Genomic DNA, 15303 nt, shown 5'->3' on the forward strand with positions numbered 1-15303 from the left:
TGGTCCCCTTCCTGGAGCATGACAAGCCCATTCAAAACTTGCCTGATTTGCCAAATGTGGGCCAATTTTTTAGCTATCTGGTTCAATAATGAGGGCCAGTTTTATTTTGGTGCCTGGGCATATTTCTTGTCCCAGTTTAACTTTGACGCTAGGGCACACACCAGCCTGTGATAGATGTCTTATGGTCAAACAGGTGGTGGTAAATTCTGTGCCTGACAAAGGAACACATGGGTCATGAGGGGAAGTGCCCTAAGTAAACTAGCCGCCATGGAGTTAAAAAATAGTGCTGTCCTTGACCCTGGGGTTATCCTTAAACAGTATTAAAAGCACTCACTGCTGAGAAGAAATGTTTTACTTTTGCTTTTCATAATACTCGTGGTTCCAGTCACTGATATTTTACCCTTTCTTTACTTATATCAGTCACTCGTGCTGGATTTGTCTTTTTTCATCATCTTAGTTGCCCTTCCTAGAGCTGTCAGCCAAAAAATACTCACCAAAATTGTAAAATAAAGGCTCTGGAAATTAGTACTGTAATCTTAATTTAATGCATGAGCAGCTCCTTGATGATCATCTGAAGCCAGTCAGCTGGCTCCAACTGAAAGCCTGGAACCCCATTGTTAGAAATTGGGTTACTGATTGACTGAGGTATGAGCCCTGGAGCACTAACCACAATCCTAGTAATGGCAATGCACTACAAAACCCCAAATTAACCTGTGCTCAACTTGCCACAGAGCAGCTATGCTTAACTTAGAGGCAATGTGTAAAGTATTTGTTCAACACTTCAAACAGTAAAACAGTGAAAATCCAGCACAAAAATATCCTACACCAGGTTAGAAAATATAACTTAATTTAATAAATAAAACAAGACCAAAATGGCAAAAATCCAATCAGTAGAAATGGAGTGATTAATTTTTAAAGAATAATTTGAAAAATAGCGCCTAAAAGCATAAAGCACCAACCATGACTATTGTTAGAAATGGGGGTCTCTAGTTGGCAGAGGTAGGTACCTTTGTCCAAATAGGGACCCTTCTTCCTTGTCAGGATAAGGGAGTTATACTCCTAAAATAACCCCTGCTCACCCCCTTGGTAGTTTGGCACGAGCAGTCAGGCTTATCTTAGAGGCAGTGTGCAAAGCATTTGCACATAACCAACAGTAATACAGTGTAAGCACTACAAAAGGAGACCACACCAGTTTAGAAAAATATCCAATATTTTTATATACTTAAGACAAGATCAAAAACGATAAAAATCCACAATGTAGTATTCAGAAATCTTCAGTTATCAAAATAACCTTGAAAAACAGTCCCTTGATTTTGTTACTCCATCCTGGGCTTTCACGGCATCATGAACAAACAAATCCAAACAGTTCTGCCTGACCGCGGTGTCGCGGGCCAGCTACGATAATGGGAAGACCCGCAAAACAGTACTTTTAGAAATGCAAGGCGTCGGCAACCTCTCGTTGAGCTTCCGAAAGCACGGCGTCTGCAGGAGTCGGTTCCGGAGGTCGGTGCAGGAGTCGTCGGGCCCTTGAAATCACACCCATTGCAGATCGCACTCCTCGTGGTTGAAGTCAGGAGCGCTGGCGTCGGCAGGTGTCGGGTGCTGCGGTGCGAAGTGCAGCAGTGCGGCGTGCAGTGCCCTCAGGTCGTGGTGCGAGCAGCGGAGTCGTTGTTGCTGAAGCGCTGTCATCGGCTGATGAACTGGAGTCGATGGCGCCGGCGTCGGAAGGCCAAGGCTGTGGTGTGGGATGAGGGTGGTGCATCGTGACACCTTGCCCTCGAAGCACGGTACAAGCAAGCAGCGAGACAATGCGGAGTGTGGTGTCCACAGGTCGCGATGCGAGCAGCGGATCGCTGGCGGCATCAGCAGTCATCGTCGGTGAGACCAGGGTTGCGGTGCGGAGTTGCGGCAGTGCCCTCTGCGGTGCCTTCAGGACACAGAGTCGGCAGCGGCGTCCTAGAAGGCATCAGATTGCTTTTCTTCTGTTGCCGCACAAAACACACAGTTCCCATTGCTGAGGGCAAAAGTGCTTGAATAATTTGCTGTTCCTGAGACCTCTTGAACAGGGGGAAAGCTCGACCACAAGCCCTTGGAGCAACTCACAAAAGGAGATTGCAGAAAGTTCAGTCTAGTCCTTACACTGCCCAAGACAGAAGCAGCCACTACAGGTCAACACAGCAAAGCACGCAGCAAAGTGGTAGTTCCTCCTCACAACTTCTCCAGCTCTTCTTCTTCTTGGTCCAAAAGAGTTCTAAAGTTCTGGGGTTCACTTTTTATATCCCAATATCCTTTGTTCTCTCAGGCAGAGAGTCTCTGTGCCCAGCCTGAACCAGTTCTGTACTCTGTGGTGTAGCTTCCCAGCAGGAGTCGGAGACAGTATTGTCAAAGGCAGACAGGGCCTATTCAGGTGCAATGGAAATCTCCTTCCACTACTCTAATTGCAGACCGGGCCTATTCAGGTGCTAGTGACAACTCCTCCCACTACTCTGAATGCTACCCAGGTCTATTCAGCCCATCCCTGACCCATCTAGACTCTCTGGAGCCATGGCTCCTCTCCATCCCCTGTCATTGCAAAGCCAGACAGTCAATACACACCCTAGCAGAGGCCCACTGGATGGCTGAGCAAGAAAATACCTACTTTCTAAAAGTGGTACTTTCAAACACAGAGGGGCCGATTCCGATCTAGGTCGGATGGCCATCCTAAAGCCATCCGTAGCCTAACCTTCCAACCAACTCATTCCCGGAGCCGGGTCGGCCAAACAAGGAAGTACAATGCGCAAAGGTGTGTATTTCCCAAGCAACACGCATGCTCCGAATCGAGCCACATTTCCCATACGAGCCGGCTCCGTAAACTCCGAATGGACTCGCCCAGAACAATTACCGCCACTGTTTCCGGCCAGGCAAGTACGATGTGTACTTCCTACACACCGAACAGGTCGCCACCTCCAGCATGTCACAGCATCCGGAAGAGCAGGTTCCATTCGCGCCACAACGCGAACACCGCGTACGAGACAAAGCTACCATGCATCTGATAGTGCATGTTATCCCTGTACTGTACGCCTATGACCGAATCAAAAACCGGAACCGACACGCACGTCGCAGATGGTAAGTCAGACACCCACCACCCACTAATACGCTTTGATCCCGCTAAAGCAAAAACACACATAGGGTTTGGATGCTCACACCACCAGCACAGTCCACCCCAGAAGGGGTGGATGCCCACCCCCCCAGCACAGTCAACCCCACCAGCACAGTCCACCCCACCAGCACAGTCAACCCCAGAAAGGGTGGATGCCCACACCCCAGCACAGTCCACCCCAGAAGGTGTGGATACCCACCCCACCAGCACAGTCTACCCCAGAAGGGGTGGAAAACCATCCCCCAGCACAGTCCACCCCAGAAAGGGTGGGTGCCTACCCCACCAGCACAGTCCACCCCAGAAGGGGTGGATGGCCACCCCCCCCAGCACAGCCAACCCCACCAGCACAGTCCACCCCACCAGCACAGTCAACCCCAGAAAGGGTGAATGCGCACCCCCCAGCACAGTCCTCCCCAGAAGGGGTGGATGCCCACCCCACCAGCACAATCTACCTCAGAAGGGGTGGAAAACCATCCCCCAGCACAGTCCACCCCATAAAGGATGGATGCCTACCCCACCAGCACAGTCTACCCCCAGAAGGGGTGGATGCACACCCCACCAGCACAGTCCACCCCAGAAATGGTGGATGCCCACCCAACAAGCACAGTCCACCCCAGAAGGGGCGTATGAGCATCCTCCCAGCACAGACCACCCCAGAGGAGGTGGAGGACAAACACTCCCCCCTATTCCCCTGCCAAGTCTGTGTATTGGGCCCAAACATATAGATTCAGTGACACATCATGCAAACAAATGCAATTACATACATCACTCTAGTGAACAAAGGAAGATTGTGGGGTACAACCCCCCAGCATTGTGAAGCACATAGGGAAGATGGGGTACATCCCCCAACAGTCTGGTGTCCAAAAGATGAGCATGGGGTTCAAACCCCAGCTTTGACAAGCACATAGGGGACATGGGGTATTACACCCCTCTCAGTGTTGTCACCATAAGGTGATGGGGGAATCAAACACCTAGCATTGTGAATCACATAGGGAAGATGGTGTATACACCCCACCAGTGTTGTGCACAAAAGATGGGTGTGGGGTCCAAACCACCAGTGGAGGCAAGCACATAGGGGACAAGGGGTGTAACACACCCATCAGTGTAGTGACAAAAAGGTGAGTGTGGGGTTCAGCCTCCCAGCATGTGCAGACAATCATGTATGACTCTCTGAGACCTAAAACCACGAGCAATCTAGTGACAAAGTTGTGGTTGTGTGCCAAACAAACACATATCGGTTGAGGCAGACATAGTTGGGCCTTACAAAGAAAAACCTGCCATGTGGAGACAATCATTGCCATTGTGGGCTAACACTGCCACCAATGTTCACTTTGACAATGGAAGAAGTGACCATCTAAATACATAAACACACACTTGATCACATACAGACACGCATACAAAGGAAATCAGCAAGAAACGAAAGTGTAGACAAGATCCTGTTCCACACTGTGGCCGCAATGGTAAATCAAGAGCACAATGAAAGGCCAGATTGAAGATGTTGGAGTCCCAGGGACAGTAGATAAACCCAAAAAACCATACAGTGAAACACTGCTCACAAAGCCAGTAGAAATATGCGGGTCAAGATGTGCTAATGCAACCAGCCAACCACACACTGCAGAACAAACACAACATGTGTGTGTGCGTAAGTGTCTCTAGGCTATCACCCTTGGTGATCTAAACTCCACTGAGACATATGCATCCTGAGCATAACCCAGATGCATCTCGATCATTGTGTCACAGACTGTTGGCACTTTGGCCTTGTTTGATGTGCAGGTCAACAACAGTCACCTGTGGAACAATCTTGGTGGAACTCCAAACAACACATCAGGAGAGTGACCCACCATCCCTGGTAACCTCAATGCCACTACACTGTTGTGACAGTATCCTGTATGATGAACCACTGTGATGCCACATCATGATGTGGACCATACTCGGGAGCACACTCACTCTTGTTCACTGTGTCACGTGACTTGCCAGAACACCTTCCCTTACACATACCCAAACATTACTCACAGGGCATGGTCTGAAATTTGAGGCCACAATGGAGCTAGGGGCCATGCAAAGAGGCGAGTCACATTTGGCCAGTCAAAACACCACACACCTTGATCACACCCAATGTGCTGCAGCTAAGCCTCCATTGAATGGTGACATTGCACATGCACCCATAAAAACCCCAGGTGTGGTGTTTGGATCTGTGTTAAACAAACACACGACACATAGCTAGGCATAACACAAGATGGAATTTGTCACGACACAAAGGACAGATTACATGTGCATAATGTGAAATGTAACAGACACATAGGGAAATCCACCACTGTCCTGGAGCTATGATACACTCAAGGAGACCTACAAATAAGACACATAGACATCAGGTGACAGGGAAAGGAAGAATCTGCTAAGTGGGAGCAGTCATACACACCTACAGGTGTCAAAGCAATGAAAACAGAAGAAAGATAATAAACACTCTAATGTGGCTAGCACAAATGTGACTCGTGGAATCCTATTCATGTCTAATGTGAGTTTACACACAGCGCAGGCACTTATAGGACCTAAACTAGGCCTGGGCAAAAATTTCGTTCCGTTCGCGGAAATTGCGATAATTTGACATTTTTGCGTTCCGCGGAGAGCGCGAAAATGTCAAAAATTCCGGTTTCCGCAGCTTGGCGATAATTTGTTTCTTGCTCGCGCTGTAAAATGATACATTCTCGCGCGCGCGCGATCGCCTTACCTGAATCCCTGCGTTCGCTGACAAGTTTTCTTGATCCGGTCGCGTTCTCCATGAGATGTTGTATTGTTTTTAGCCATTTGCGCTGTCTCGCGACAGTTCGCGCCCGCAGTGACGTCATGCGTCGCGCGATCACGTCTTTCTTCTCGCGATCATGCACCGCGAGAACAACTCAAAACAAGATGGCCGCGCCCGCAAGCAACCACATGGGTAAGTTGGCGACCCGCAACCATGCAGAAAATCTCGCGAACGTGCCGGAAAAAAACTTCCGCATCTTCGCGATATTTCTGCTTGTTTGCGATAATTTTAAACATTCTCGCGATAATTTGCGAAGGTTAATTCCGCAAATTCCGCCCACCCCTAACCTAAACCAGGGCGGTCACCAGATTGACTCAATTTGTCCCATGCACCCACATCACGGACACACACAGTCAAATAGGCTGACAAATCAGTGGACTATTTTGCAATCATGCATGACTCTCTGAGGCCTAAAAACCACTAGCAATGTAGTGACAAAGTTGTGGGTATGTGCCAAACAAACACATACCGGTTGAGGCAGACATAGTTGGGCCTTACAAAGGAAAACCTGCCACGTGGAGACAAGCATTGCCATTGTGGGCTAACACTGCCACCAATGTTCAGTTTGTCAATGGAAGAAGTGACCATCTACATACATGCACATTCACTTGATCACATACAGACACGCATACAAAGGAAATCAGCAAGAAACGAAAGTGTAGACAAGATCCTGGTCCATACTGTGGCCGCAATGGCAAATGAAGAGCACAATGAATGGCCAGATTGAAGATGTTGGAGTCCCAGGGACAGGAGATAAACCCAAAAAACCATACACCGACACACTGCTCACAAAGCCAGTAGAAATAGGCGGGTCAAGATGTGCTAATACAACCAGCCAACCACACACTGCAGAACAAACACAACATGTGTGTGTGTAAGTGTCCCTATCAGTGGACTATTTTGCAAGCCTCACAGACAGGAGCATCTGCAGGGACTACTGTTGACACTAGAAATTAATGATCACAGAACACATACCATGGGCTCAGGAAAGGTCACAGAGTAACAGACTGCCAAGAGGTGATTACACAATTGTTGAAGTTCTGCTGAGTCAAGCTTGGTCTTGGCATATATCTGCCTGGTTAGAATGAGCCTCGAACATTGACTAAACTATTACAACACACAGAATACTTTGGTGCCATCAGCCTGTGTACAGGTGTTTCTCCCAAGTCAGTGGCACGTAGTCAGAATCCATGTTTCCCAAGTGGCAGGAATGACACAGATGACTTGTTCATTCTCAATGCGCTAATATGCATGTACATTGGAGTGGTGCATACCATTAGGAACAGAAGAAAAGCAGTATAAAGGTCAAGCACAACCTATGTGCTAAAGTGTACCCCAGAAATGAGAGGTTGTGAAAAGAATGTCACACTCCTTGTCAAAAACAATGTTGCTCGTGACAACAAGCCATTTCAGCCTACAACAAGTCCACAACACATTTCCCATCGCCCTCAGGCAGTCCATCACATTCCCCTACCATGATTTGGCCTGAAACAATGTTACAACATCAGCCAAGAAAACAGAACATTGCTTTATTCAGCATTGAAATGTGAAATGACGATTCTCGCAAATAAACAAGGCCAATGGCCAGTCCATGTCAATGATTCCTTCAGGGGCTATATAGGATGACTTTCAATCCATTGCTTGCCTGCACTGACATCACTAGGGGACAACTCCCCAAGGAGGGGCATCTTCTGGGGCAGGCCAGGCACCGCAGGGACAGGATTAGGGTGTAGCAGGATGGGTAATGGGAGGAGTGGGGGCAACAGGAGTGTCTATAGCAACTGCAGTGGACAAATCGGATTGAGGGGGTTCTAGAGATACTGCAGTGGACATGTTGGACTGAGGGGGTGGGGGCTTCACTGCAGTGCCCATGTCAGATTGTGGGGGTCGGGGCTCCACTGTAGTGTCTGGAAGTGACTGAGTGTGTGGTGTTGTGGGAGTGGAAGTGCCTGTAGTAGGGGGTGATGGCCTTACCATCTTGGGGATGGTGTAATAGTGTGTGGGAGAACCTGGATGGCTTTTGGTGTGTGAACTTTGGGAGGGGTGGTCTTGGCTTGGGCGGATGTAGCTTTCTGGGATGAAGTGTGGCATTGTGGTGGTTTTTTTTTCTTTCTTCGTCCTGGGGGATGTACGGGTGGGGGCCTCAGCATCCCTACTATTAGTGGAGGGTGTGCGTGCAGTGAGGGATCCCCTCTCTGTGCGTGGTGACTTCCTCTTCCCCTTGCGAGTCTGAACTGATGGATTAGTGGGGAAGAGGACTAGGTCACAGAGGAAGACCCTCTGGGAAGGGGGGATTGCCGGAGAGCCAAGGGTAGGGCCTTTGGAGGGAGAGGTAACTGATGTATGCGCAGTGATTGTGGATGGGTGTGTGTGTTTTTTTGTCCTATCCCGTGTGTGTGATGTCAGTCCCCTGAGCCTGCATGCATGTTTGTTTGACCTTTGTCTTAGCTTGCTGTGAGCTGCTTTTGTCCGAGGGTGTGTGTGCATGGGCCTGTGTGAGTGTGCTTTGGGCAGATAGGACAGTGTGGGCTGTGGGTGGGGCAGAGGTAGGAGGGGTAAGGGACTGTTGTAGGAGGGATACTGCTGCCATCAGTGAGGAGGCCGTGGATTGATTTGTCCGCTGTAGGGCAGATATGTTTGATGAAATGCCCTCCATGTATGACACCCATTGGGTCAATAGACTGGTGTGTGCATGGGGGACACTCAGCACGGATGTCTGCTCCACATGTAACAGTTTCAGCAAGTCCACAGACTCCACACTCAGGGCAGCAGGGGTGACAGATGCAGCGGGTGTGGTGCCTGGACCAAAGGAGACATGCTCTCTCACACGGGAGTGTCCATGGACCAATGAAGTGGGAGCAGCTGGGAGGGTGGAAGTGGTGGTGGGGACAGACTCTGTGGTTGCGGCCTCCGCTCTGGTAACACCCACCACCACAAGGGAGTCATCACTGAAGCTAGATAGTTGTCAGCTGATGTTGATGTGTTTGAGCGGGCATCAGTGTGGCTCCCCTCACCCTTTGTGCCACTGGGTCCCTCATCTTCCTCCACAGTGGACACCGTCTGGCTACCTGCTTCCTCCTGGTCCGTGGAACTCTCTCCTCCAGTTGGTGTTGATGATGCTGTGAACAAGGAGGGGAAACAGATTAACATCAGTCATCTGCATGTACTTGACACTAGATTTCTGTTCACAACACATCATAGAGCAAGGCCTTGCATAATGTCAAAACCACTATTCCTTCACATCACACACATGTAAACAGATCACATGTCAGTCTGCCAGTGAATCATGGTGACTAAACACATGATGGCAATGGAAACATCTGTTAGATGTATCTCAGAATCAACTATGTACATGGCCAACAGGGCACCATCTTGCCTGTTGTCTAATCTGTAATGCACATGAATGTCAGGGCTCATCACAAACATGTCCCATCTCATGCAAGGGAGTCTGGAAGTGGGCATGCAAATGGGAAGGCCAAACACCTAAGTTTACATGTGGAACATACTCCCATCCACAGTAACCAATATGGGCTCATGTCGTGAACTCCAATGCAAAAATGGCCTGCATACAGGACAACTGACAAGGAAAAAACGGCATCCTAAACTTTTTCAACAGCGACACTATGCCACAGTCCTGCCTGCCTAAACAGTCTGTACTGACTCTTGTTACCGGGGCAGTGAATCAAGATTCATCAGTCAGCAACAGGTCACACTCACGTATACACTGTGCAAGTATACATGTTCCCTGAGTGCAACATAGAATTCAAACACATTGACAAGCTCACATTGTTTAACTGAGACATTGGAGTATATGAAGTCCCAAATCTCAATACAGGAACATTTTGCAAACACCCAAAAAAAGAAGAAATGCAGCATGTACATATACGTTTAAGTCCCCAATATGCACAGTCAAGGGATGACACACACAGGATTAGTCCTGTGTATCTGAGCCAATTGATATACATGAGATTTCTGTCCACATCCGATACATTGGCCACGTGTGCAATCAAAGTAGCCAGGCCTGTACACACTGACACAGAGTCAGACACAGGAATCTTCATTAGCAATGGTTACAGTGTTGCCTGACACACAAAAATGGTATATGACAGTGTCCCTGATGGCCTGAGTTGGCATACCTGTCCTTGGACCATGAGAAACATGGGATTAGGTGGGAGTTTGAGGCTGGTTACCATGCATTATTTCAGCAAATACAGTTCGTTTGTCTGAGTCTTACCTGCTGCATGTGTGTGCAGTGTTCAGTGTTCATGTCACAAACCTGTGTATACCCAGATCATCTCATAGTCCATATTGGTATGTACCAGACAGAGTGCAGGTCATATTTCTGTCATGTTGCTGACACATGTCAGACAAACACATCCCTCATGACCGTCAACTCAATGCATTTGTCGTACATGGTGCTGGACACAGCGACCTTGGACTACAGCAAATACACAGGAATGTAGTGACACATGTCACAGACAGAAAGGGACACACCTGGGCATCCAATGACAATGGGGCATCTTTACATTTTGGCACACAAGTGTTGTCTCAGCAGACACACGACTTGTGAGAGTGTTACCAGGCAGAGGGAGTGCAACATGCATGTCAGACATAGTATAGCTAACTGACTCAAACTCACCCCCTCCTTGCTGCTGCCTGGCCTTTAACTGCCCATCCAGGTCAGGGAAGACCACCGTGAGGATCCGGAGCATTTGGGGGGTCAAGGTCCATCGTCCACCCCTTTTGCGAGGAGGTGACAGCTTCAGCTGGACTCTAGCAATCCTCCGGGTCCAGCCACGGAGGTCCTGCCACCTCTTCTGGCAGTGGCGGATGCGGCGTTTGAAGACCCCCACAGATCTTACAGCCCGAACGATGGTCAACCAAATTTCCTGCTTCTGATGTGTGTCGACCTGTAAGGATGCCATAGTGAGACACCATTACTACACATGTGACATGTTTGTTCATCACACACGTGGACATATACGTCATTAGTAGTATGGCAGGAGATGTATGAGGGAAGTTCAAGTATCAGCAGGGGCAGTTTTCCTGTGCACATGGCTGCCTTAACAACATGAGTACAGTGCATGAGATGAAATTGCACAGGATACATTTTAAATTCACTGGCCCTGTCCAGTAAATGATTCTACAGACTGTGAGAATTACAATGACTATGTGTGCATGCATTTCCGTGGTGATCTGAATGCTAGTAGTGCCTGCTAGGAACCATGGTGTACTGAGAAGTCAATGCAATCAACACTCACCTGTTCCCCTGGTTTCCCATACAACTTGCTGTACTGTGGAAGGATGGAGGACAGAACAGGGGAGCCCTACTCACTAAGGAACCAGGGTAAACGATTATACAAAAAAACAGCGGCTCCTGTGGAAAAATACACTCAATATTTGTAGTCTTATGCACAATCGCAATGAAGAGGGTTTGGATAATGTCAGAGGAAGAAGAGACCACATATACCAATGATTCAATATAACGCAATTTATAAATTCAAAATATGGAGGTTTGGGAAAAAAGGTATGTACAATAACACAGAATCATTGAAAAACAATTGTTGTGCATAGTGTCCCAAGTGAACAAAGGAACCTAAAACACAAGTGACAGTGTAATAGTTATATACAAGGTTTCTACACTTTCATACAAGTCGACCTTTATGAATTATGTTCAATATGAGCAGCAGCTATATACAATGATATGCGCTGGGTAATGGTTTGCTTCTATTGTGTGTCGATGACGTTTCGACCCTCTAATCAGTTCAGGGTCTCATCAGGACTGTCCGAGAGAAAAACTTCTCAAGACCAAAGATAAATCCACCATGGCTAAAATTGTGTTTGTCACCACCTTTGGCACCCATACCAACCAATTTTGTAGCCAAATAACAAAAAACTGGAACATAATCAAGAGCATTGAAGCTGGAATAGACACCCCTCTGATCGCCTATAAAAGAGGCAAACATATTGAGTGTACTGTGGAAGGAGGCTGTCCAGCAGGGCCTGGTTCTCCTCCTCATAGAAAGATGGGGCCCTCTCCACAGTATGTGCCATTGCAGACTCCAGAGGATGCAGAGACAGCAGCAGGGGTAGGTTGTGATGAAGGAAAGTAGCTGTAGTGCAGGCAAGTGAAGTCTCTTGGGAACAGACAGCCTTATATCTCTGCTGCAGAGGTGGATTAATTTCCGTGGGTCCAAAGAGGTAGGTTAGAGACGTTCGCATTATCAGAATTTGTCCAATCCATCACATTGCATGCCTTGGACACGCCTACCGCGTCGTTCAAATATTCTGCATCATGACACTATAGATTTGGATACATTGTTGTTTTTGCCAACCGAATTTGTGTGCACACGATTCGTACACACTGCTAAAACACGTCTGTCCCTGTGACGACCAATATCCAATGTATGCGTCCGGCTTGGTCTTGAAGTGTACGCCACATCTTTTGAATAGTCACCCACGTCTGTCCACATGATGACCAATATCCAATGAATGCGTCGGCGTGTTCTTGAATTGTACGCCGCGTCTTTTGAACAGTCACCCTCGTCTGTCCCACAGAAGGCCAATATCCAATGTATGCGTCCGGCTTGGTCTTGAAGTGTACACCGCGTCTTTTGAATAGTCACCCGCGTCTGTCCCACAGAAGGCCAAAATCCAATGTATGCGTCTGGCTTGGTCATGAAATGTACGCCGCATCTTTTCAATAATCACCCGCGTCTGTCCCCATTATAGAAAACAGTCAAAGGATGCAATCCACACTATTTTGGCAGAGCCTCAGGTGCTCTGCACCAAACAATAAGCCTGTCACACAGTATAGGAAACCATATTCCCTGCTTCATTACATGTGTGGGTACATAGCTTCAGGTGTCATAGTGAACAGAGCTCTTTGTAGCATACACTCCCATGGTGAGCCATGTTTCATGTTGACCTAATCCATTGTGTGTGATGCACATCACAACTGTGAGTGACAACTTTGCATTTCACCACCCTAGGCCTGTACATAGTTCCAGGGGCCCATTGTGTGTTCACTATTTACATACACCCTGCATAACAGCGGTGATGGCCTGTGTGTTACAAAGTGTTCTTGAGCTAGTTTTGTGGGGTAAATCCATAGTATTTGTGTATTGTTCTACGCACACAATTCTTTTTTGATGTTTTAGATGTAAATCGTTTCAATCATCCATCTGTATTTGGCATGTGAGTTGCTGTTGTGTCTGTGTGTCACAGATATACATGTCTGCCAAAAAAATGTTCACTCATCATGTGTGTGACATGGGTGTGATGGTACGTGTATGTCAGACGTTACATCTTGACAGTTGCATTACAATGTCCCTGTGTGTGGACCTTCCAAACACCTGTCATTTGGACAACACATCTATCTTCACTAGTCACTGAGGTGTGTGTTTGGTATGTGACATTGGTTCAGATGTACTGTGGCAGACCCCATTGATTGTTCACAGCACAGCATCACACTTGTTGGTTAACCATCCGGACCTGCAATGTTCGGTGAGAACCACATAGCTGGCATCTGTGTCCATGCTCAACAGCACACAACTGACTTCATTGAGTCTTGCTATGATGTAGCATGTGCAATTTTGCATGTTCACTGCCACATTTGAAAGGTAAATGATAAGGTTTCTTTATATGTACCGCAGGAGACCAGCTGTCCACTGACCTTTCCCAGACCCAGAAAGCATGGCTAAATGTGACAGCATCCGGCGGTACTGCTTTACCAGACCCCTAACTGATGATTTGGCAGAGCAGTTGGCCCCACACTTGCAACCTGGATGGCCATATCCATCAGCACTGACCCCCAAGATGAAGGTGATGGCAGCCCTATTCTTCTTTGCCACGGGAAGCTTCCAGTACACTGTGGCTACTGCTGGTGGGAAGTCACAGACAATGTTTAGCCGTGTCCTCCGAGATGTTTTGGAGGGAATGTTGCTACATCTGAATCAGGGAATCAAATGTCCCACACCACGTCAATTTGCAGACATCAAAAGTTACTTTTATGCTTTGGGAAGGATGCCACATGTCATTGGATCCATTTATGGTACACATGTGGATTTGGTCCCACCACAGGTACATGAACAGACATACAGAAACCGGAAACATTTCCACTCCATTAATGCCCTCATGGTATGTCTGCCTGACATGACGATCTCACATGTCTGTGCACGTTTCCTGGGATCAGCACAAAACGCGTATATCATGAGGAATAGTAGGATCCCACAGATGATGTCCCAGCTGCCACCTCAGCGTTCCTGGCTTGTTGGTGTGTATTGTCCGTTAATTTTGTGTGTTGTTTGTATGTCAGGTTGTACCCTCTTTTCAGACACATGATATTTAATGTATTCTCAATTTAGGTGACTCCGGATACCCCAACATGCCATGGTTGCTGACACCACTCAGGAACCCTCTCACCCTTGCTGAGTTTCGTCTTAATGAGGCACATAGGCGGACCAGGCGAGTGATAGACCAGACACTTGGACTACTGAAAAGCAGATTTCGCTGCCTGGAACGTACAGGAGAGGCCCTACAATATGCACCAGCAAAGGTGTGTAAAACCTGTCAGTGAGGGAAGAGCTACCTCTCATCCAAGATGACGATGACCAGCAGCCTCCAGCAGGGGAGGGTCCAGCCCTGGGTCATGTTGCCAGTGATAATGAGGGGGAGGAGGATGTTCGGAGACAGCTCATCAACAACTTTTTTGCATGATTGTGAGTATACAGTGATGACTTGACTAAGCTTTTTCTTTGCATGATATGTGTCTGTAGTGCAATATCTATGCATACGTGTGGGTGCATTGTACTTAACATGATCCTTGAAGTTATGTGTCCATTGAGTTAGTATGTTCACCAGTACAGTGTTGACATGAGTCCTAGCCTGTGTTCACAAATCATAATACCTGTGTCTGTAATGTCCATTGGAGATGATTGCAGAAATTTAGTTATGTAAATACTGTTCTATGTCTCTCCTTTACAGGGTCCTTTGGCTGTTGTCTGGTGACATGTGACCTCCAAAACACACAATGCTGGTACAGATTGCGACTTTGGCTGGAAACCTGAAGTGGTGCCACACACCCAATGACTAACAATTGTGTCCCTCTTGGTTAATTTGTGCTTATTGTCACTGTGTGGTTAGCTTGCCTCTGTTGTGGAGCCAACATGTTGTGACTGTGTAATAAACCAGTGCTCCACATCGAGGTGTGCCTCATCTGTATACACACATCCAACATCCATTTGCATACTGTACCTGTGGCCTGGTTTCCACTTTATCGGAATATGTTTAGTGTTTGTGTATTGAATGTATTTTCAGTTTACAATGGTGGAGGCAATGAGTATGTATGCCATGTGATGGT

The 15303-nt window shown here is 47.6% G+C and overlaps 1 long non-coding RNA gene across 1 annotated transcript in view; it reads left to right on the plus strand.

Annotated features, from left to right (window-relative positions):
* The window catches only part of LOC146798949 (uncharacterized), a 142914-nt gene extending 128428 nt beyond the window's left edge, over positions 1 to 14486 (plus strand). Inside the window, exon 3 of the long non-coding RNA XR_014969217.1 lies at positions 14309 to 14486. This is a non-coding gene — a long non-coding RNA (uncharacterized LOC146798949). The remainder of the gene's footprint in view (positions 1 to 14308) is intronic.
* The last annotated feature ends 817 nt before the right edge of the window (positions 14487 to 15303 follow it).

Source organism: Triturus cristatus, chromosome 9, assembly GCF_964204655.1.
Source record: "Triturus cristatus chromosome 9, aTriCri1.1, whole genome shotgun sequence".
Taxonomy (NCBI): Eukaryota; Metazoa; Chordata; class Amphibia; order Caudata; family Salamandridae; genus Triturus; species Triturus cristatus.